The sequence below is a fragment of the Canis aureus genome, chromosome 8 (assembly GCF_053574225.1).
Source record: "Canis aureus isolate CA01 chromosome 8, VMU_Caureus_v.1.0, whole genome shotgun sequence".
NCBI classification, from domain to species: domain Eukaryota; kingdom Metazoa; phylum Chordata; class Mammalia; order Carnivora; family Canidae; genus Canis; species Canis aureus.
In genome coordinates this window covers 18,245,870-18,271,086 of record NC_135618.1, presented here as the reverse complement: position 1 = coordinate 18,271,086, position 25,217 = coordinate 18,245,870, and the positions used below count along the sequence as shown (strand labels likewise).

The 25,217-nt window shown below is 39.8% G+C and overlaps 1 long non-coding RNA gene and 1 pseudogene across 1 annotated transcript; one reads left to right on the top strand and one right to left on the bottom strand.

Moving 5' to 3' along the window:
- Nucleotides 1-861: 861 nt before the first annotated feature.
- The window catches only part of LOC144318230 (guanylate-binding protein 4-like), a 28,511-nt pseudogene continuing 4,155 nt past the window's right edge, over nt 862-25,217 (top strand).
- LOC144318410 (uncharacterized) lies at nt 16,777-20,290 on the bottom strand. The gene is made up of 2 exons (XR_013384301.1): nt 18,842-20,290; nt 16,777-17,078 (listed from the first exon to the last, which is right to left on the bottom strand). It is a non-coding gene; the product is annotated as an uncharacterized LOC144318410 (long non-coding RNA).

The window sequence follows — 25,217 nt, the reverse complement described above, 5'->3', positions numbered from 1 at the left end:
CTGAGTCTCCTGGGAAATGAACAAGGGGTAAGTGGAAAGGGAAAGGGAGGTGGGCGGGGGGTTGGGGTGACTGGGTGATGGGCACTGAGCGGGGCACTTGACGGGATGAGCACTGGGTGATATGCTATATGTTGGCAAATTGAACTCCAATAAAAATATATATGTATATTTTAAAAAGAAAACAAACCCGAGTCTCCATCAGGCAAGAAGACCACTTGGGGACTGACTATTGTCCGTTGGAAGGTGCTCCCTCAGAATAATATTCTTGGGGTGGACTCTCTCTACCCCGAGACTGTGCAGGTCGCAGGTCTTTGGGGATCAGCCTGAGCCACGCAAGCATGGAAGGCTCAGGCTGTCCAGAGCCAACCAATGGATTGCATAGTTCACATGCATATGCCCTTGCAGGACAGGGTAGCCAGGGACCTGGAACAGAGCAAATGTCCGAATATGCCATGTCACAGAAATGGGCTTTTTGGTGTACTAGGTACCTGCCTCATTCCAAATCGTAAACTACACAAATGTGCATATTCTCCTTGAAGGCAGAACTGGAAGAGGCTGGATTGCCCTGTCGGGCCGACTTGCCATGATAGCCTCCAAAAAAAGACACCCAAGACCCTTGATTGGTGGAGAAGTCCTGGACTTCTGGACTGGTGGACTCCAGTCCAGGACCCCGTCAGGCAGCAAATCCAAATAGGGACTTATTGTCATCAGTTTCAAGTTCCCACCTCAGGAAGATTTGTGGTGAGCCAGTTTCCTTCTCCCTTAAGGCTATGCAGGTGACTGGGGACAGGCTCAAGTCTCTCATGCCTGGAAGGCCTCGGCTGCCCAAGGCTGGCTGACAGGGTGTGTACTGTCCACTACATGGGCCAGCAGGTCAGAGTAGCCTGGGACATGGATCAGGCAAGTGATCCAAGTGTAGGGAAAGACTGGGTCACAGGAGCAGGTCTTAGAGGAGTTCAAGGATCTGCCTAATTCCAAAATCTCACCTACACAGATGATCCTATTCCCCCTGAAGGCAATACTGAAGGATACTCTACTGCTGACTTGCCAGGGAAGATATGGTGGCTTATACCTTGGAGCTCTACTGGGAGAGATTTGTACCCAATCAACAGCAAAACTAAATGGAGAATGACTGCAGCCCACATGCACCTGCCACCTCAGAGTGGCATCTTTTTTGAGATGTGGGCTCCTTATGTCCCGGAAGCTATATAGGTGTTTGGGCCCAGACCCTAGATCCCCAGTCCTGGTAAGCCCCAGCTGTCCAGAGTTTACTGAAGGGATGTGTGTTGCACGTGCACTTGAAGCTCATTTTAGAATTGTCAGTTGATGTAGAACATGGCAAGGGTTCGGAGAGGCTGATTGCAGGGGCAGGATCTTAGGGAAATAAGGCCTTCAGCTCAAGTCATGATCTCAGGGTCCTGGGATTGAACCCCACCTGCATCTGGCTCTCTGATCAGCAGGGAGTCTGATTCTCTCCCTCCTCTGCCTCTGCTCCTCCCTTTGCTCTCTCTCTCTCTCTCGAATAAATAAATAAAATGGCTTCAAAAATATATAGCACCAAAACCAATAAATTCTTAGGAATAAACTTAAATAAGGAAGCTGAAGACTATATACTCAAAAACTACAAAACGTTGCTGAAAGAAATTCAAGAAGAAATGTGGGGTCTTGGTGGTTAAGTCAGGTGTCTGCCTTTGGCTCATGTCATGATCCCAGGGTTCTGGGATCAAGCCCCATGTCAGTCTCCCTGCTCCTGTTGAGCTTCTCCCTCCCCCTCTGCCCTTCCCTCCTCCTTATGCTCTCTCTCTGTCTCTTTCTCTCTCACTCTTTCTCCATTCCTCTCTCTCAAAAATAAAAGCAAAAATAAAGAAGACAATAAATGGAAACATATCTTGTGTACATGGGATGCAGGGCTTAATGTTATGAAACTGTCAAGACCATCCGAAGATATCTATAGATTCAGTGCAATCCCCATCACAATCTCAATGGCATTTTTTTGCAGAAAAAGAACAATGCTTAAACAACAAAGTGTAATAAACAGCATCCTAAAAGTTACATGAATCTCAAGGGACCCAGAGTAGCCAAAACAATCTTAAAAAGAAACAATAAAGTTAGAGGTCTCACACTTCCTGATTTTAAAACTACAATCCACACAGTGTGGTACTGGCATAAATAATGACATATAGACCAATGGAATAGAATAGAGAGCCCAGAAATAAACCTTGGCTTATATGGTCAAATGATTTTCAATAATGGTGCCAAGACCATTTAATGGGAAAAGAACAGTCTTTCCAACAAATGGTGTTGTGAAAACTGCATTTCCACATGTGAAAGAATGAAATTAGACCTTTACCATACATGCACTATTTACAGAAAAAAATATAAAGGAATCAAAGACCTCGACATAACACCTAAAACTATAACAGAAGGAAAGAAAACATAGGGAGAATGTTCCATGACATTGGACTTGACAATGATTTCTTGAATATGACAACAAAAACAAAGGCCAAAAAAAGTATATTAAAATTAAAAATGTCAAACATCTGTGCATCAAAACACACAATCAACAGAGTGAAACATAACCTTCAGAATGGGAGAAAATATTTGCAAACCGTATGTTTGATGAGAGGTTAATATCTCGAATATATAAAGAATTCCCACAACTCAACAACAAAAAACAACCCGACTTTAAAAATGGGTCTCTCCCTCCACTTCCCAATGCCCTTCCTCCTCACACGGGTCCTGCTGGGCACTGGAAAAACAAAGAGAAAAGGTGACCCTTACCCTAGAGACAATTTAAATCTAAAATTTGGACTGCCGATTGTTCTTTTATGGATAACATCCAATATCCTGAAAATACTACAAAGCTATATTGCATGGAATAATTCAACGGCAATCTTCCTAATCTCAGCTGTTAAAAGTAACTTGTATGACCTAACTATATGGTTTATTCATCATGCATTGTTTTTAAATGCACAATCCCCACAAATAACTGGTAGTATTTATTAAAAATCAGTTTTTGAGCATTTAACCATCACTCCAGAAAACTCTTACAGAGAGTAACTTAGGAAACCAATGATCATTTATCTGTATGTAATAGAACTATCTCATTCAACTTGTTTATTTGGGCGATTAAAGCTTCTTGCCTTGCTACCGCTGTCCCACTTTACATTAAATTTTTAAAAATCACTTTGTAAGGGCAGCCGGGGTGGCTGAGCGGTTTAGCGCCACCTTCGGCCCAGGGCCTGACCATGGAGACCCTGGATCGAGTCCCACATCAGGCTCCCTGCATGGAGCCTGCTTCTCCCTCTTCCTGTGCAGAGAAGCAGAGGCTTCTCTCCTTGTGTGTCTCTCATGAATAAATAAATAAAATCTTTTTAAAAAAATCACTTTGTAAGATCATCTCCTCCCCAAAGCCTTTCAAAATAATAACTATGGGAACTCTACATTGCCTTCTAACACAGCAATACTAAACGCATGTTTTACTTCTAATCTCTTGCACAGAAGTCTGTTAAGAATCAAATTGATTTTTTTGACAAAAAATATTTTAGTTACCCTAATATTTCTTAGTATTTCCCAGTTTACAGACCTATTGACACCGAACTTGTTGCTTCAATTCTCTTTGGCTTCACAGGCTCATTGTAGAAATAGTACATTAACTGCGGAAAATTCAGTGTACTGGAAAGCTTTTGTTATTGACCTGCACAGTAATGAATTAAGTAGGAATTACTTTTTTACATAGTACACGATGAGAAAGTCAAGAGGTAGGTTCTCCTACAGAGGTGGGTTCTTTTTTCAAAGTCTCCCAGGCAGTAGATGATTAGAACTCCAGGTGTTGAACCATAGCAGTCTCCCTCCAGATTCCATACTGTGACATTCCAGCATGTTCGTCAGTTGCCCCCTGCCTGACACCCTTCACAGTGCCCTTCTTGTCCATGGTTCCTGCTGGCTCTGCTCCTGCTAGCTCTTACTTCTCATGGGACAATTGCTTGCAGTAATCCTTGTCTCCTTCATACAAGCTTTTTGTGTGTGGGGAGGGGGAAGAATTGTCACTGTTCCTATCCAAAGCAATTCCTTGCCCTCTGGAATTCCATCCTCCTTGTTTCCTTAGATACTTTTTTAAAAAAGATTTTATTTACTTATTTGAGAGAGAGAGAGAGAGAGCACTCGTGGGCATGAGCAAGGCCCCTCGGGGAGGGAGGGAGGAAGGGGTAGAGGGAGAGGGAGAAGTTCCAGAGGAGCAGGGAGCCCAACCTGAGACTTGATCCCAGGACCCTGAGATCATGACCAGAGCCAAAGGCAGGCTCTTAACTGACAGAGCCAGCCAGGCAGCCCAACTCAGCTGTTATTTTTACCTACTCCTATCATTTCACAGTCAGATGTAAAGTCTTACTCCGAATTCACAGGACACTTTTTTACATTTTTGGATTTACTCCCTTTCTCTTTTATATTTTAGCTTTTGGTTCCACTGCTGGCAAAGCATTCACTTAGTTACGGTTGTATGTTTACATATTAGTCTGGTCTGCTAACCCAGAAAGTCAACTAACTTCTCAGGGGCAAGGACTGTCATACGGAACTTTGCATCCACCCAACCAAATGCACTGCCTGTCATTTAGAAGATATCTAATGAATAGTTGTTGAATTTAACTGAGTAACATTATGTTTTTAATGTTGACCATGGCACATAAAATTTGCTGTAGGAATAATTTCCTGCTACTTGGTACACACCTGCTACATTCTGGTCAATGTGCTAAAGCATGTTAACAAGTAAATGAAGAGTGTACTCTTCAGCCTTTTGCTCTAATGTGTTTCATAGGTCAACCCAAAGATCCATGACTCATGGATCTTTGCCCTGACTGTGTTTCTGAGCAGCACCTTGATCTACAATAGCATAGGCACCATCAAAAATCAAGCCCTGGAATAGCTGCAGTATCCTCCCAGGGACCAAACCACCAAGTTTTATTGAGTTTACCTGAATGGCAACTGATCCTGTCATCTTTCCTGTGACTTAATTGTCATGGTTGAGAGGAAGGGGACATGGGACATAAGTCAATGTTTATAAAATTTGTTTTTAAATACAAGCTGAAACTGTGGTGTTTCTCCTTCCTTAGCTAAATTCTCAGCTATGTGACTGAACTAACACAGCTAATCAGGAAAAAATCCTCAACCTCTGATGAAAAAGAGGACCCCACCGAGTTTGTGAGTTTGTTTGGACTGTTTGGGATTTTACCCTGGAGTTGAAGATAGATGGAGCATCAATCATGGAAGCTGAATACTCAGAGGATGCTGTAAAGCTGATTCCAGGTCTCAGAGCATGCTCTGGGTGGTGGAAGGTTCAACAGGGAGGGGCGGGGGGTGGGGTGAGAGTCAACTAAGCCTTGTCAGTCAGCACTTGAATTCAACTTTTGTTTGACATCAGATGGAGATGCAATCTAATAGTGAGAGGTGATTTTTGAATGGTGTTTGGTGATTGTTTATCATAGGTTATTGCTTGTGAAACTCTAGGTGCTGGAGAAAGCTCACTGAGGAAGTTTAAGGACCAATGTTCAACCAAATGACTTTAGACCAAATACGTATAGGAAAACATTTTTCTAGGTTATAGTGCTATAATTTCCTAAGACCCACATACTTGAGCTCCTTATTATGTGCTCTTCCTGTTCCACACAAAATAGCTCATCAGATTAGAAGTTGGTAAGCCTAGAATCACAAGAAATGAAAGGACCCTAAACTTTTTATGGAAAAATATATAAAACATAAAACTTACCATTTTAACCATTTTTAAGTTTATAGTTCTGTGGCAATAGGTATACTCACATTCTTGTGCAACTCACCCACTCAAAGTTTTTCATCTTCCCCATCTGAAATTCTGTACCTGTTAAAAACTAACTCCATGTACTCCCTGCCTCCAGCCCTTGGCAACCACCATCCTACTCTGTCTCCGTAGAGATACCTCATATAAATGGAATCATACGCTACTTGTCTTTTTATGACTGGCTTATTTCATTAACCATGATGTATGTCCTTAAGATTCATTCATGCTGTAGCATATGTTAGGATATCTTCCTTTCTAAGATTGAATAGCATTTTTTTGCATGTGTATACCATATTTAAATGATCTAATTTTAAAAATATATTTCATATTTCTATGAAATATTCTATGAAGATTTTACTGGTACCCGAATAGTTACAAATTTCAGACAAAGGATATTTATCCAATAAGTGTACAGGAAAAAAAATATCCATCTAGTAAGATTTTCAGATTCACAGTGATCCTTCTCATCATTTCACTTTCTTCTTTCTTATAATCTTGTACATTATATCACCATTTTAATATTGTTAATTTACTACATGTAAATTTTACATGCATTTTATTTTATTTTAGCAAGGTGAATAACTGATGGCACTTGGAAGTAATACATATTTTGTTTAATTGTTCATGCATTCATTCCTTCAAAAACCTTTATTGTACCCCTGACATACTCCCCAAAATCATTCTGTGAAGCACTGTCAAGGTAGACATAGTTTGAGATAGACAGTGTCAAGTTCTCCAAATTACCTTTAGATTAACCTTACCCTATGAATGTTTCTGCTGAAAGAATTACAAATATATTTATTTATTGTGATTTTACTCTGAATTTTATAAGTTTTTTTCTTACATTGGTATTATTTGTCATCTTCCTGATATTTTCACAAGCAATATCTTACTCTTCTTTCTGGTATTACAGTATTTTAGGACCCATATTTCATATCTAATATGGACATAGATCACAAAAGGAATTCTCATCATTTTTTTCTTTTTCTTTTTTCTTTTTTAGATTTTATTCATTTATTTCTGATAGAAACAGAGAGAGAGGCAGAGATGTAGGCAGCGGCAGAAGCAGGCTCCCTGTGGGGAGCCTGATGTGGGACCTGATCCCAGATCCCAGGATCACGCCCTGAGCTGAAGGCAAACGCTCAACCATTGAGCCACCCAGGCGTCCCCATTTTTTTCACTCATCAGTGACTTGATAAACATTTAATAAATACGTAAACCACTAAATTCCACAACAGTGCTAAGGAAACTGACCATAAATTGCTTCAGTTGGGACTGATGCTTCTCACTTCTTCTCCCATATTTTCTTGGCTCTGCTCCATGCAGAAGTGGATTTTCCTTGCCTATAGCGATGGCCCAGGTTGGTTTGAAATGATTGGATTAAAGGAGATTTATAGGCACAGGAGCTCCAGTGATGCAAAGATTCCTGGAAATGAAAAGTCCTGACCCCCTTACCTGAAGGCCACTTTTCAGTGATCAATTTTTTTCCACCTTTGCAGGCACAAATACCAAAATCCAGAATTCCAACATGCCTGGAGAGTGTATCAGGAAGTTCTTTCCAAAACGGAAGTGCTTCATCTTTGGTCTACAAATGATAAAAACCTCTTATTCCATCTTGAGAAGGTGCCAGAAGACCAGCTGGACAGTACTTTCCAGGATCAATCAAAGAAAATCTGTACCTATATATTTCACTCAAAGACCAAGACCCTAACAGAGGGAATCATTGTCACGTGAGTCCCCTTTGTCCAAAGCATATCTCTGTGTCAGTGTGTAGTGGGGCTTTGATTATATCCTAGGTTTATCAGTAATTTTGTTTACATCTGTGTGTAACTATGGAGAAGCAGATATTTATGCCATGAAAAGATCTCCCTGTGTGTTTATCAATTAAAGTCTCTGTATGTGAAGATCTGCTGAGACTTACATAGGAACCTAATGCACTAATCATAAAAAGGCAAGATGGAATTAAAGAGAGAACATCTGTATATTGAGAAATCCTATGGGATAACTTCTTTAAGGAGATAGCAGATATTTTGTAAATTTACATGAGTCAGATCCTAAATAGGAAGCTGTGAGTTCCTGCAAGCCCACTGAGAAACAAGATTCTGTGTCATCTTATATGCAGGGCAGGCTTCGTGAGCATGTGACTTAAGCAGTCCTGCAGTACCCTGTGTGGAGTTGGGCCCATCTCTGCTTTGAATTCTCAATCATTTTCAACTAGGAGCCCAAATTTTTTTATAATAAATTTATTTTTTATTGGTGTTCAATTTGCCAACATACAGAATAACACCCAGTGCTCATCCCGTCAAGTGCCCCCCTCAGTGCCCATCACCCATTCACCCCCACCCCCCGCCCTCCTCCCCTTCCACCACCCCTAGTTAGTTTCCCAGAGTTAGGAGTCTTTATGTTCTGTCTCCCTTTCTGATATTTCCCACACATTTCTTCTCCCTTCCCTTCTGTTCCCTTTCACTATTATTTATATTCCCCAAATGAATGAGAACATATAATGTTTGTCCTTCTCTGATTGACTTACTTCACTCAGCATAATACCCTCCAGTTCCATCCACGTTGAAGCAAATGGTGGGTATTTGTCATTTCTAATGGCTGAGTAATATTCCATTGTATACATAAACCACATCTTCTTTATCCAGTCATCTTTCGATGGACACCGAGGCTCCTTCCACAGTTTGGCTATTGTGGACATTGCTGCTATAAACATCGGGGTGCAGGTGTCCCGGCATTTCATTGCATCTGAATCTTTGGGGTAAATCCCCAACAGTGCAATTGCTGGGTCGTAGGGCAGATCTATTTTTAACTCTTTGAGGAACCTCCACACAGTTTTCCAGAGTGGCTGCACCAGTTCACATTCCCACCAACAGTGTAAGAGGCTTCCCTTTTCTCTGCATCCTCTCCAACATTTGTGGTTTCCTGCCTTGTTAATTTTCCCCATTCTCACTGGTGTGAGGTGGTATCTCATTGTGGTTTTGATTTGTATTTCCCTGATGGCAAGTGATGCAGAGCAGTTTCTCATATGCATGTTGGCCATGTCTATGTCTTCCTCTGTGAGATTTCTCTTCATGTCTTTTGCCCATTTCATGATTGGATTGTTTGTTTCTTTGGTGCTGAGTTTAAGAAGTTCTTTATAGATCTTGGAAACTAGCCCTTTTTCTGATACGTCATTTGCAAATATCTTCTCCCATTCTGTAGGTTGTCTCTGAGTTTTGTTGACTGTATCCTTTGCTGTGCAAAAGCTTCTTATCTTGATGAAGTCCCAATAGTTCATTTTTTATTTTGTTTCTTTTGCCTTCGTGGATGTATCTTGCAAGAAGTTACTGTGGCTGAGTTCAAAAAGGGTGTTGCCTATGTTCTCCTCTAGGATTTTGATGGACTCTTGTCTCACATTTAGATCTTTCATCCATTTTGAGTTTATCTTTGTGTATGGTGAAAGAGAGTGGTCTAGTTTCATTCTTCTGCATGTGGATGTCCAATTTTCCCAGCACCATCTGTTGAAGAGACTGTCTTTCTTCCAGTGGATAGTCTTTCCTCCTTTATCAAAGATTAGTTGACCATAAAGTTCAGGGTCCACTTCTGGGTTCTCTATTCTGTTCCATTGATCTATGTGTCTGTTTTTGTGCCAGTACCACACTGTCTTGATGACCACAGCTTTGTAGTACAACCTGAAATCTGGCATTGTGATGCCCCCAGATATGGTTTTCTTTTGTAAAATTCCCCTGGCTATTTGGGGTCTTTCCTGATTCCACACAAATCTTAAAATAATTTGTTCTAACTCTCTGAAGAAAGTTCATGGTATTTTGATAGGGATTGCATTAAACGTGTATATTGCCCTGGGTAACATTGACATTTTCACAATATTAATTCTGCCAATCCATGAGCATGGAATATTTTTCCATCTCTTTGTGTCTTCCTCAATTTCTTTCAGAAGTGTTCTATAGTTTTGAGGGTATAGATCCTTTACCTCTTTGGTTAGGTTTATTCCTAGGTATCTTATGCTTTTGGGTGCAATTGTAAATTAGGAGCCCAAATTTTTATTTTGTACTGGGCCACAGGAATTATGTAGCTGGTCTTGTTTGTGTATATTATTTCACCTATAGAATCTATTCCTTTTTATTCTCATTGAATGGGAAACCATTTTTTCCAGTGACCCATGTGCATATGTAATTGGTAATTATAATTTGAAGAAAGGGAGAACAGTAAAAGAACAGGAAAACAGTAATGTTGTAAGAAAGGAATACATTCTCAAAATGAGAAAATAAGATTTCCTTGTAAATAAAGTGGGTTTTTTTGTGTGTGTGTGATCTAAGGATGATGATCCATAAAAATTGTAAGCTAATGATTGAGACCTCGGTATTTATCCTCAAATTTCCTGGCTTATTCAGGGCTGGGGACTCTGTTGAAAGCCTCTGTGAGGGCCATCAGGAAGGGAGCAGTTCCTTGCTTGGAGAATGTGCTGACAACTCTGCCTTTGTGTCAGAACTCAGTGGCTATGCAGACGGCAACTGACCACTACAGAGAGCAGATGGCCTAGCAACTGAGGCTCCCCGCAGACACACTCCAGAAACTGCTGGATGTTCATGCAGACTGTGAGAGGGAAGCCATTGAAGTGTTCATGGAGCACTCCTTTAAGAATGACAAGTGGGAATTCCAGAAAAAACTGATGGTAGTTGTCTTAGCATTTAGCACTCCTGATTTCTCCCCTTCTGAAATGATACCTGAGGAAGTCTATATTTTTTTATCAAATAGCTGATCTCTTTACTGTGGTCAAAGGAGCCTGGATTATTGTAAGACAGGGTTCTATAGGCAATGGTTTTCTCTTTTATTATATAGGCATATTATTAATTTTGTATTGCTGCATTAAAAATTGTCATGAATATACCAATTTAAAACAACAAATATGAATAAGCTCATCAGTCCATATAGGTCAGAAGTCTGGCAGGAGGTGCTCTGCTCCTGATATCACAAGACTAAAAACAAGGTGTCAGCCTGACCAAGGTCATCTGCAGCCCTCTGAAGAGGCTCTAGTTTGTTCATTAAGGTTGTTGGCATATCCAGTCCTTTGGAGTGCAATTTACAAATTCAGGGGAAAAGATCTGTACTTCTATCTTCACACGCTGGAATCCTTGGTGGAAGAATTCATGAAAGATTCCAAACTCTGTTCAGAGTATCCTTCAGTCATCACTGGATGATTTTATTTTCTTTGTACACATTTCCATCCAGAGCAACCCAAATTGTCTGAGGAACTGCTACTTCTAGCCACAATTCAACTTTCTTTGTTCATTGTTGATGGTTGAGTCACTATTAATCCTACTACAGCAGAAGTAAAATTGGAGCTTATGTCTTCCAACTCTATCATTTTATAGATAATTCCCCAAAGGAATTAAGGGGATTTCTACAAGTAACACGGAGAATTGATCAGTACTAGGATTAAAAGTCTCTTGGGGCACCTGGATGGCCCAGTCGGTTGAGTGTCTGACTCTTGATTTTGGCTAAGGTCATGATCTCAGGGTTGTAGAATCTAGCCCCCCCCCCCCCATCAGGCTCTGAGCTCAGTGGGGAGCCTGCTGAAATTCTCCCTCTCCTCCCTCTGCCCCTTCCCCCACTCACATGCATTTCTCTCTCTTTCTCAAGTAAACAAATCTTTAAAAAAACGGGGCAGCCCAGGTGGCTCAGCGGTTTAGCACCGCCTTTGGCCCAGGGCCTGATCCTGAAGACCTGGGATCGAGTCCCACGTTGGGCTCCCTGCATGGAGCCTGCTTCTCCCTCTGCCTGTGTCGCTGCCTCTGTGTGTGTGTGTGTGTGTGTGTCTCTAATAAGTAAATAAAAACTATTAAAAAAAAAAAAAAAACTAGGACTAAAAGTCTCTTGATTCCTAGTCCATTCCATGTTCCAGTCTACTCCGAGGTAATCAGGATGCTTTTTCTAGCAGCTTCTTTCTGTTGGATTTCCCTGACAGAACACCATAGAGAAAAAAAAGGAAGATTTCTTGCTGCAGAGTGAAGATGCATCTGTCAAATATTCCCAGGCAAAGATAAGCAACTTTCAGAGTCCCTGATGAAAAGCATTTCAAGAGAAATTTTCTCTGTTCCTAGAGGGCACAGTCTCTACTTAGAAGCAAAAAACAAGGTTGAATGGGACTATAACCTAGTGCCCAGGAAAGGGGTTAAGGTGAAGAATAAAGAGAGAGTGGTAGTTGTCAGAATCCTAGAGTCAAAGGATGTTTGCTGCTTTTACTGAAAATCTAAGATCACAGCACCATTTTGAGGGAGAAAGCAGAGCATGGAGATATCTCCATGCTTTAAGTTTTTATCCACAATTAGCTATATATTGTTGAGGAGACTAGAAATGTTTCTCCCCAAGAAAGGGTGTAGAATTGGAAATTCTGATTTAAAGAGAACAATTGTTCTTTATCAAACAATGTGATCATTTTTTTTGCTGAGTATAGAGGATACAAAGAGTAAAGACACAATCTTTGTTCTCAAGATGGTGATATTATCTGAAATGAAGACAAATAATAGGCAATTGTATGGTTATCATACTTTCGTGAACAGATTGTAAAACTAATGGTGATGATTATGATGACAATAACAATAATTATAATAATGGCTGACATGTCCAGTACCTTCTTACTACACTATGCATATAGTAAGTAACCTATAGTTAGGTACTTTCATTGGATCCTCAATTTAATGCTCAGAATATTACTATAATTTAGAACTATAGTTATGCAGTCAAGAAATGTGATATACATTGTAGTAAGCAAGTTGCCCAAAGTCATACCACCAGCAAGTGAGAGAGCTAGTAAGGCAGGTTAGAGTAATTGGCCATCTTCATAACTACAAAGGCAGTTTGGCAAAGCACGCTGCAAGAGGAGTAAGACATGCAAGATGAAAGTATCCATAAGTGTTATCCTAATTAAGAAAGAGTACATGAGCATCCTTCCTTGCAGAAGAAAGATTGAGCAAATGTTTGAGAACACCGGAGGTTCCCATTTATACTTGCACATAAGACTGGTCAGCTGTACCTGGGGTGAATAGTGGATGGCTTCTCTGGAGGGAAAGATGGGGTGCTACGAAGGAAGCTGAAATGGGAGGTTCAGGTCTCACAAGAGAACTCAGGATTTATATTGGAGCCATGGAAGGAAAGTTAGTGAGGGGTATCTAAGCAAATGCAAAACTTACAAGGCCACATTTGTGACTTTATAGAACAGTGATTTCCCTAAAAAGAAAGGACCTTTGCTACATGACATGTCTCTGTTCCTTGTTTCTTCAGGCAAATGAAGTTCTCCAGCACTTCTTACAGAACCAGCTGGCAGTAGTGAACTCCATTCTACAGGGAGACTATGGCCTCACCTATCAGGAGGAGGCCCTATCAGGTACAGGTGTGGGGTTGAGCATATCTTTTTTTTTTTTTAATTTTTATTTATGATAGTCACAGAGAGTGACTCTCTGTGATAGTCTTTAGATAGTCTCTAGAGAGAGAGAGAGGCAGAGACATAGGCAGAGGGAGAAACAGGCTCCATGCACCAGGAGCCCGACGTGGAATTCGATCCCAGGTCTCCAGGATCGCGCCCTGGGCCAAAGGCAGGCGCCAAACTGCTGCGCCACCCAGGGATCCCTGGGGTTGAGCATATAGCAGAGTGGGTAGGCTGCTGCATTACCTTCAGACAGAGATGAGGGCCAAACCTCCCTGAAACAAAGAGCTTCTTCTCTTTCTGTGGAACAGTACTGCTAAATATAACCATCAGAGTTGTCTTTTTAAATCTGGCAGACGAGGAAGGCCATCTCAGTCACATCCAGAAATGTGCTCTTGGGAATCCACATAATTCAGAGGTTTCTCAGCTACCTTTTCAAAGTCAGTTTCATATCTGTGCTGAGGAGGCTAGAATCAAACATGAGTGTTGTTTTCTTCTTCTCTAAAACATTTGTGGAACAGCTGAGTGGGCTTTGAAGGAGGCAGCTGAGAAGCAACAGGTGCTGCTAAGACAGAAATACAAGGAGCAACAGTAAAAACTGGAGGCTGAAGAGAGAAGCTGTAGAGAAAGCGCAGCCCAGTTAACTGAGAAGTTGGAGAAGGAAATGTTGAGGCACAAGCTGAAGGTAAGCCTGCACCAGAGCCTAGGCAGTGCCTAATAGACAGTGCCCTGGTTCCTCAGAAAAAAGAGGGCCCAAACTAATAAAAATCAAGATCCCAGGGAGAATCATAAAGACATATAATTCATTGAAACCTCAAATTCATCTGGACTCTGCTGAGGCCCTTAAATACACAAAGTCCAGTGCCATATGTGGTGTGAGAATTTGCAGTGTGCAGTTAACATCTGCTGGGTGCTGGGCTGCTGTTTATGGGGATTGTTAGGGTAGTCTCATTGGACCCTGGGTAAATAGGGCCTTAGTCCACTAGTCCTTAGGATTCTTGGTTAAACCATCAAACAGACCTGAAAGAACTCCATCTTGTCTTAAAAGTATCGGATGAGATTTGAAATACAGGAATCTGAAAGCTCTAAAATTTGCTGAATTTGTTTCCAGATCTGTGTGTCATCCACCAAAGTACAGAGGAAAATTAATTCTTCAATTCAACCTGGCACTTGATAACTAGTGTTCTAGAGGGGGGCAGCAGTTCCCATTATTTGTTAGATCTGTGTGTTCATGCTGCCTCAGTAGAACTGAGATAGAATTAATCCTTCATGCCTCTGAAGGACATCCTCAGTGCTGGAATTCATCTGGTGAGGATAGTTCTCAGGTCTGACCTAGACTGACCCCACTCGTGGTGAGATGGTACTAAGGGAATTGTGGGAAGGTGTAAACCATGCATAATCCCACTTTACAGGACAGACTCATCAAAGAGCACTCTTGGATGATAGAGCAGTGGACAGTGCTTCAATGCTGAAACTGTTAAACTCAAAACCCTTCCTCTCGATAATAGAAGATTTTCTAAAGTGGACTCCTTCTTTTTTATAGATCCAAGAACTTCTTAATGAAGGGTGTCAAAAGAAATCTGACAAGTTGCATACAGAGATACAGCTACTAAAAAAAAGAGATTGCAGCAAATAAAGAAGAAAAGTGTTCATTGGGTCCATGGATCTTTGATGTGATCAATGGAGTGTTAGGTGAAGAAACGCCAGATCCTATTGAGTTACCTGGTGTGGGGATGAAAATTTAGGGCTCATAATGACATAGGTTCAGAATTCCTTTTAGGGATTAATAAAATGAGTTTTGTGATGCTGTGACATCCTTTGAAAGCATGAGTCATATTAGTTTCTTCTAACAAAAGTTGAAAGATAACTGTGCTTACTAATGATTACTTTTATTTATTAAAAGATAAATGTAAGAAAAGGCCAAATTTGCAGTTGCAACAAGACAAAATATCACAAAATAAAATCATCAGACCTGAGTGTTGTTTTCTTCTCTCTCTAAAACATTTGAAGGAGGCAGCTGAGAAGGAACAGGCAATGCTAAGACAGAAATACAGGAGCAACAGCAAAAACTGGAGGCGGAAGAGAGAAGCTTCAAAGAAAACATAGCCCAGCTGAGAGAGAAGTTGGAGAGGGAAAGAGAAAACCTTTGTAGGAAACAGGAAAAAATGTTGAAGTGCAAGTTGAAGGTAAGCCTGCACAGAGCCTGGGCAGTGTCAATGGACAGTGCCCTGGTTCTTCAGGAAGAGAAGGGCCAAACCTAATAAAAATGATGATCCTTGGGAGAATCCATATGATTCACTTAATGCCTCAGATCCATCTGGATTCTGCTAAGGTCCTTAAATCCACAAGACTCTAGCACTTTCTGTAGTGTTAGTCTTTGAAGTGAACACATGGCATCCCCAGGTTGCTAGGCTGCTGTTTATAGTGACTATAGTATGTTTTCGAACTGTCTGAAGTGAGTAAAATGTTAGTCCTATAGTCCTTAGGATATCTGTACATCCATCAGTTATATCTAAAATAGATCTACTGTATCTTGAAAGTATCAAATTATGCTTGATATGAAATATAGCATTCTGAAAGCCCTATAACTTGCTGCATCTGTTTCCAGATCTGTAGGAGTTACTCTATAAAGTATGAGAATGGTCTTCTTTATTCCAACATGCAGCTCAATTACCTGTTTTCTACACATTGCTAGCAATTTACTTTTTTTTTTTTTTTTTTGTAGTTGGGTGTGGACATGCTACCTCAAGTAGAACTGAGAATTCATTAGAATCAAACCTACATTCTTTCCCAAAGGGCATCATTAGAACTGGAACACATTTCTGTGATAGTTCTCAGTCTTGACTTAGCCCCAACAGTTCCCCACCCTCAGCAAGATGATCCTGAGCAAATCTTGGGAAATTATAAGTCATAGATAGTCTTCTCATCCAGATCAAACATATAGAAATATTGAAAAACCCCATCAAAGAATACTACAAAGTTAGAAAAGTAGATGGATATGCTTAGCTTAGCTGCTAGTATTAACTATGAAACCCAACTTGATAACAGAATTTTCAAAAGTGAAAATTTTATAAATCCAAGAAAAATTGCTTGTTGAAAGATTTAAAATTCTGAGATCACAAATGAAATAGGCTCAGAATTCCCATTGAGGAAATTATAAAATGAAGCTTGTTTTGTTATGCTGTGACTCACTTTTAAGTGAGATGTATCATCTTAATTTCATTTAATATAAGTTTAAAACTAAAGTGACTATCTAAATATATGAAGGCCTTACCCAGAAAATACAAACTTATTATTGATTAAATTAACTTGAAGAAATGAGAAACAGGTTAAAAGACAGAGTGGAATAAAAGACCAAACTTGCAGTACCATCAAAACCAATATGATACTGCAGAATAAAATTATCATGAAGTATGTAAAATTTATATGAAGAAATTTTTAAGTGCTATATGTAAGAAACAAAAATTGACAGAAATTAAAATGTCAGTATTATTTAAACTAGTTAGGTACATTTAATTTGATCCAAAAAATACGTCAAACATAATTTTTCAGAGAGTGGTTTCCACTTTAATTCTAAAGTTTTTATGGAAAAGCCCCAAGCAAAAATATCCAGTGCAATCCTGCAAAAGAGACAAATGAGAGGGAACTAGCTTTAACCACATGTTAAAACATCCCAACAATTAGCATTGTGGTACTAACATCTGAATATTGAAACAGTCACAAAACAGACACAGAAAATTGGTGAAAGTGATGCAGAAATTCAGCAGATGATAATTTGGGCATATTCTCTTGTGAAGGAATATGGAGTATTCAGCAAATGGTGTTTGAACTATAGGTAGCCATCTGAAAAAGAAAAGTTGAGGTCTCCTTTACATGTTATACCAAGTAAATTTCAGATGCTTCAAAGATATAAACATGAAAAATTATACCATAAAATTAAATAATAGGGGATGGAGTTAAAAAACAATATTGGAATAGATAGGTAAAGGTATTTCATACCTTTCTAAGTATGAAATAATGAAAATAGATAAAAGAAAATATATTTTAAATGTTTTTATTTGAATGTAGTTGACATGCAATGTTACATTAGTTTCAGGTGTACAATGTAGTGATTTCTCAAGTTTATACATTGCTCTATGCTCACCACAAACGTAGCCAGCCTCTGTTACCATACATTGCTGTTACAATATCATTGGCTGTATTCCCTATGTTGCCTTTTATTCCCCTGACTTATTCATTCCATAACTGGAAGCTTGTATGTCCCACTCCCTTCACCCATTCTGTCCATCTTCACACCTTCCTCCCTTCTGGTGTACTATCAGTTTGTTTTCTGTATTTTACAGGTCTGGTTCAGTTTGTTTGTTTGTTTGGTCATCTGTGTTTTTTTAAGGTTCAATTTGAAATGAAATCAAATCAAAACCACAGTGAAATGTCACCTTACACCTGTCAAAATGGCTAAAATAAAAAATACAAGAAATAACAAGTGTTGGCAAAGATGTGGAAAAAAGGAACCCTCACACACTGTTGGTGGGAATGTAAAGTGGTACAACCACTTTGGAAACAATTTGGAGGCTCCTCAAAAATTAAGAATAGAAACACCATATGATTCAATAATTCCACTTCAGAGTATTTACCTAAAGAAAACAAAAACACTAATTCAAAAAGATACATGTCCCCCTATGGTCTTTGCAGTATTATTAACAATAGCTAAGATATGGAAGCAATCTAAGTGTCCATTAATAGATGAATGGATAAGGAAGATGTGGTATACATATACAATGGAATATTACATAGCCATGAAAAAGGATGAGATTGTGCCATTAGAGACAACCTGGATGGATCTAGAGGGTATTATACTAAGTAAAATAAGTTAGATGGATAAAAGAAAATACTGATAAACTGAACTATCAACTATCTAAGAAAAAAATGATCTTCATAGAAAAACATAAGCAAAGTAAAAATAGAAATGGGGCAAAATGAGGAATGCATTTTAATATATATCAGGAAAAAATGATATGATTTCTTTAAGCCAGTTTCTTTCTCTCACTGGGCAAATATATTAGAAGAAATGAAATATATTCAACTTTACTAATAAGAGATATGCAAAATAAAGTTATGAGGATCCTGTTTCATCTCTAAGATTGGCACAGAAAAACACATTTGATGGGATACTAGGTTGCCAAGGATTTGGAGAAATAGAAAATCTCCCATATTTTCTAGTAATTGGAAATTGGAACAATTATATATCAAGGAAGTAAATGCACATACCTTTGATCCAGCAAGGTCAAATTTAGGAATTTATCTTATAGATTTCATTGTCCATGTGCCAGATGTCATACATACTAGGGTATATGTTATAGCACTTGTGTATGGCAAAAAACAAAAAAAAAAAAACAAAAAACCTGTCTCTCTGTCGGGTACTGATAATAGAAATCATGGGGCATTTATATAAAAGAATATTCCATTGTCACCACAATGAAAGGGAAAATTCTGTTTGTACTAATACGGGAAAATCTCCAGATTTAGCATAAAGTGAAAAAACAAAGATGCAGAGAGTAAACATAGTTGCTACTAGTAAATTTAAATATAATGAATAAATGGGGCACCTGGGTGGCTGTCTGTTAAGCATCTACCTTCAGCTCAGGTCATGATCCCAGGGTCCTGGGATTCAGCCAAGTCAGGCTTTCTGTTTAGCAGGGAGTCTGCTTCTCCTCCTTCCTCTGTGCTAATGTTCTCTCTCTTTCTGTCTCTCAAATAAATAAATAATCTTTTATAAAAAATATAATGAATATATATGTATATTTTATCTGTCTCAGGAAAAATACAGAATAAACTAGTAGTATGGTCACAACTGAGGATGGACCTGGGTAGTTGACATGAGACTTGAGAGTATGGCTAACTTTAAATCATATTGTTGTGCCCAAGATTGTGAATCCGAGAAACCACCAAGGAGCCAACACTGATGCAAGTACACGAGAGTTTACAAGCTCGAGCTTGGGTCCAAGTATACTCCATACAGCAGAGCAGGGGCTTGGACCCCGAAGTGGGTTACAGCTGGTTTTTTATGGGCTCGTCTTGGGGATTTTCAGAAGGGGTGGAGAAAAAAAAAGTTTTTTCTTTCCAATATAGGGAAAGGGTGGGGGAGTTTCTTAAGATCTGATATGGGATTCTCTGCCGAGGTCATTCTGAGCTATATTGTCTTTCCGATATGGGATTAGATATGGGATTCTCTGACGAGGGCATTCTGAGTTTTGTTGTCTTTCTGATATGGGATTCCCTGCCTAGGATATTCTGCAGTTTTTCCTGTAAAGTTCAGCTCTTATTCCCAGGGGCCTAAGATGGCTGTACTTGTGCTAATGCTAAACCTGAGGTGGAATGGCCTTAATTTTTCTCGGCCTCCACACATATATCATCTTCCATGCCTCTTACAATTTGCATGGCATATATCTTTACATATTTAGAAATGAAGACATAAAATTACTAAAATTAAAACTAAAATAATAGTACATGGAAAGAGAACATTTAATGACAGGATGGGAGTGTTTGTGCTTCTTGAAGCAGTATACCTGAATGCAATAGGAAGAATCTGCTGATTACAACAGGGAGCTGGAAATCATAAGATATACATCCTAGGGATGCCTGGGTGGCTCAGCGGTTGAACATCTGCCTTTGGCTCAGGACATGATCCCAGGATGTGATCCCGGAGTTTCAGGATCGAGTCCCACATTGGGCTCCTTGCATGGAGCCTGCTTCTCTTCCCTCTGCCTATGTCTCTGCCTCTCTCGGTCTCTCTCATGAGTAAATAAATAAAATTTTTATTAAAAAAAAAAGATATACATTCTAATCTTGTTTTAATTATGGCCTTTCAGTATTCTAGTTCTTTTCTTGTTTACTTAGGTGTAATTGACATATGATAGTATATTAGTATCGGGTATACAACATAATGACTCAACATTTGTATATACCAGGAAGTGATCACCACAAGTCTAGTTATCATCCATCACTACACAAATTTATAATTCGTTTTCTTGTGATGAGAACTATTAAGATTTACCCTCTTGGCAACTTCCTTTTTTTTTATTATTTTTTTTTACTTCCTTTTTTAAAAGATATTTATTTATGAGAGAAAGAACACAAGTAGAGGGAGGGGCAGAGGGAGAAGCAGACTCCCCGCTGAGCAGGGAGATGAGGGACTTGATCCCCAGACCCTGGGATCATGACCTGAGCCAGACGAAGGCAGATGTTTAATTGACTGAGCTACCCAGGTGCCCTCTCTCGGCAACTCCCAAATACATACTACACTATCATTGATGATAGTCACCATAGTATACATCACTCTAATTTTTTTTTTTTTTTGATATATGGTCACCTGGGAAGTTTGCCGGAATGCCCCTAAGTTCCGGTCCCATGCTTATAAAAGGGGTGAATTAGAAGAAAATGGTTCTTCAGAATCAACTAGATTTTCCTGGAATTCCTTTCTAGCTGCCTCATGCTTTAAAATGTGATGTAGCTAGAATAAACTACTTGTGATTCTCCAAGGTGCACATGTTATCTTTGGACTTTGGGCCTTTGTAGATAGTATGCAGACTTCTTAAAACAGCTCTGCTCCTGGGGCAGCCCCGATGGCTCAGCGGTTTGGCGCCATCTTCAGCCCAGGGCATGATCCTGGAGACACAGGATCAAGTCCCACATCAGGCTACCTGCGTGGAACCTGCTTCTCCCTCTGCCTGTGTCTCTAGCTCGCTCTCTCTCTCTCTCTGTCTCTCATGAATAAATAAATAAAATATTTTAAAGCAAAACAAAACAAAACAAAAAAACAGCTCTGCTTAACCACATTCTCCTTATATGCTAGCTTCTATCCCTTCTCAAGTCCTGACTGCCCAAGGCTAGATGATATATTCCTCCTCTGTATTCCTTATTGTCACCCCTATCAGAACACTCTTTATCTAATTGTGAAATTGAAATGACCTATTTACAGCTGTATCCCCTCCTCTGTCTCTTTCTCTCGGGTACTTGGTCTTCTTTATCATCTTATCTTTAGCTCCCAGCAATAGCCCACCACATAAACACCAGTTTTCAAAAAAACATTAGAATAAATATGAGAGCTTCCATCCTTATGGGCCTCAGTTTACCATGTTTTCACCATATTAATGTCTGTCTAGAGTTCTCAAAAGGAAGGATACGGTTTTAGGAACTGGTACAGACAGGTCTCCTTGAGGCAGAAAGGACATGCATGCTCATCTGAACCTGCCACCCTGTTCTCTCTAAGGGAGTGGACCATCTATATGCCCTGTATTCCTCAAACTTCTTCCTGTGGCAGTTACCCAGGAACGCAGTCACTACATTTGGCTCAGAGGCCAATTATGACATTTAAATAGTTTTTTTAAATGCCATAATACCGCACACCTCTCATTCTACTATAGTTTTTTTCAATAAGTTCAGGCTACCTCTGCTGAAATAAAATGATACTATTTATTTGTTTCCACTGCATTTATTACTAATATAAAAAATGTTAAAATGAAAAAAATATTCATATTCAGTTCTCTAACAGCTCTCATCTTCCCTCTTGCCCACATAACTCCTGATCCATTTCCTTAGGGCCAGTTCAAAACCAAACCTGTCCACTGCCCTTTTCACAGAAAAGCAGTGCGAGGGATGTAGGGAAGGTTGGATGAGGGCAACAGTACCATCCAGCCAGGTTCCACCCAAAGGTAGGCCGGGTGGAGATTCACAGAATTCTGATCAAAGGGCTGGTGGCCTCACAATGATGTACTCTAACTGAAGTGGGCCGGAGAGGAGATATGGTAGCCCGTGAGAGACGTTAGAAGACATCTCATGGGCTTGTGCCAAACCCAGAGAACTCAACACCAAGAGAATGGGGAGAGGAGACCAGGGAAGCAGTCTTGTAGAAAGTTTCACAGTTCTCCCATATTGCGAGATGCAGAAAAGCGGGCACCAAGAGCCTCATTCATTTTTGCAGAAAAGCTTACTCTAGTGTTGGGAAGTCACAAAGATGCTGTGGACACTGAGAAAGGCTACCTAGGAGGGGATGCACAGTTTCACAAAGCACAGTGATCCCAGACCAGAGCAGTGGGGATCATGCCACCAATACAGAAACTACAAAGTCCAAAAACAAGGGGAGTGGCCTTTCAGGGAGTAACTCTGCACCAGTCATCTATACTTGACCCAAGGTCAACTTGGTGAGTTTCACAGAACACCTAGTAACTTTGGGAGTAGGGGCTATCACATAAACAGGACTTTAAATAAGCAGCTAGAAGAAGGGAATGATAGGAAACTGCTCCAGGGCTCTCAGGAATGGAGAGCAGTACTGGGGGCTGGGTGGACAGATGCACAAGAAACAGCATTAAAGAGGTTTCTTATCCAGAAGTCAGTTGGCGAGGGGGAAGAGGATTCAGGAGGCAGTTGAAGGGGGCAAAGATGGGGTCCTGAAGGTGAGTCTCTGGAGGCTGGATCAAAAGAAAGACCATACACTGGCTACCAATGATGAAATGCAACTCTGGACCCCAAATGGGGGAGGTGGCAGATATAGGTGGGTGTCAGTGACTGCGGGGGGTAAGGTGATGATCTCAGGGTTGTGAAATCATGGAACAGCCTCACAGTAGCCATCACAGGGCCACAGGGAAATACATGGCTAGGTCACAAAGGGCTCCTTCCATCCTGGATGTGAAGACACAGTCTCACTGAGAAGGCCCTGGACTCCTGGGTGGTAGAAAGCACAGAGATCCTCATACTACCAGTGGCCCTTTTTGGCAATATGTCAGTAGACAGGGCTGTTGGATTTGTCTTCCATAACTTGGGGGCAATCCTTGGGCTGGCAGGTATTTTTGATAAGAGACTAACATTTGAGTGAGGATTTCTCTGCTCTTTGTAAAAGCTTCCTCTGGAAGGACCCTCATGGCCTGGTCCAGGAAAACGAGGTTCAGTATTGTCCTCCTGCCACCAACCACAACCATTTCTTTACTATTGAGTTGTATGAGGTTATTGTTGTTGTTGTTGTTTAAGATTTTATTCATTTATTTGAGAGAGGGAGAGAGAGAGAGGGAGAGCACAAGCACGGGGGTTTGGGCGCAGGCAGAGGGAGAAGACTCCCCACTGAGCAGGGAGCCTGATGCAGAGCTTGACCCCAGGACCCTGGGATCATGGCCTGAGCTGAAGGCAGATGGTTATCTGACTGAGCCACTCAGGTGCCCCATGAATTTCTTTTATATTGGGATATTAGCCTTTTACCAAATAGATGATTTACAAGTATTTTCTCAAATTCCATATATTGTCTTTCTATTTTGCTGATTGTTTTGCTCTGCAGAGGCTTTCTAGTTTGATGTAGTCTCACTTATTTTTACTTTTGTTTCTGGAGCTTTTGGTGTTATCTGACAAAATCTTTACCAAGACTATTGCCAAGGAGCTTTGGACCTATGGTTCCTTCTAGTAGTTTTATAGTTTTCAGTTTTGCATGTGATGATTCTCTAATCTATTTTGAGTGGGGTTTTGTGAGTGAAATAGAGGTTCAATTTCATTCCTCTGCATGTGGTTATATCTTTTGCCAACACCATTTAGTGAGTTCACCATGCAATCCTTTTTCCCCACTGAAACTTCTTGGTTTCCATATCAAATATTAGTTGACTGTGCATGCATGGGTTTATGTCTGGGCTCTCAATTCTATTCCATTAGACTATATGTGTATTTTTATCCTAGTCTCACACTGTTTTGATTGCTATAGTTTGGTACTAAAGTTTGAAATCAGGAAATGTGATGCTGCTAGCTTTGTTTTGCTTTCTAGGATTGCTTTGGCCATTTGGGATCTTCTGTGGTTCCATATAAATTTTAGGATTACGTTTTCTATTTCTGTCATTGGAATTTCTGTAATTTGGAAAAATGGCATTACAATTTTGATAGGGATTGCATTGTTTGCTAATAACTGATTTAGAATTTTTGCCTCCGTATTTACAATTGACATAAACTTTTTTTTATACAACTATGGTCGTCGTTGGTATTAAGTATTTTCTCAAATAATGAATTGGATAACATGCCTCATTTTTGATGCCCAACAAAAATTTATGTAAAGACTATTATTACATGTTTGTTTGTAGTAATCAGAGTTAAATTATCTAAGCCTAGAGGTTTTATTTAAAAAAAAAATTTCACTGATTCAATTTATTTAATAGTTATTAGAAGTTTCCAGTTTCCAGGGACAGGAAGCATAAATTCCCTCAGGATATCATTGTGCATGATGGTGAGTCCACTCATTATTCTAGCTCTTGTTCCTAAAACTTATGTATTAATCTTTGGGGGACACAACACTATATAAAGTTTATAGATGTAAAGTGTATACTGACCAATGCACACTTAGAAATTCAGATATTGTTAGATCCTGCTTTCTTCTCTAGGGTAGCTTGTATGGATAATTAATGCACCCAAATAACGAAGTCTAACCTCTTTAATTGTGTGAACTTTCTGATGCCCCAAAATGACAAAAAAGGAAATCTTAAGCCAGAGGAGTAATGATTTCCCTTTATAAATTGGACTTGAAGAGGCTTTGGATGTGTACTATTTAATAATGAGACCTCACATTTAAGTTAGAAATTTAACAATTCCTCCACTTAAGATGGATCATTCCTGACACGTGTTGGAAATGTGTAAAAGGACTGCACTTGAGGTAGGGTGCACTTATATATGCCTTCAATACACCAAACCATAGGCTACAGAGAGGTCACACCGGCTGACTTGTTCAGATGTTCTCCAGATTGGGTTTCTAGAAGAAGGGTGAGGTGTTTTTCACATTAGTACATTAGTACATTTACTTTAACCTATTATAGGGGAATCAGAACAATCTGAATCTTTGAAGGGTCCCCCTGAAAAAAGAATCGGAAAGGCCTAGGACTCCACCTGTGGTCACTATCAGAAATGTGACACAAAGCTATCTTACCCCATGTAACATATACTTAATTTTTTTTTCTTTTAGAG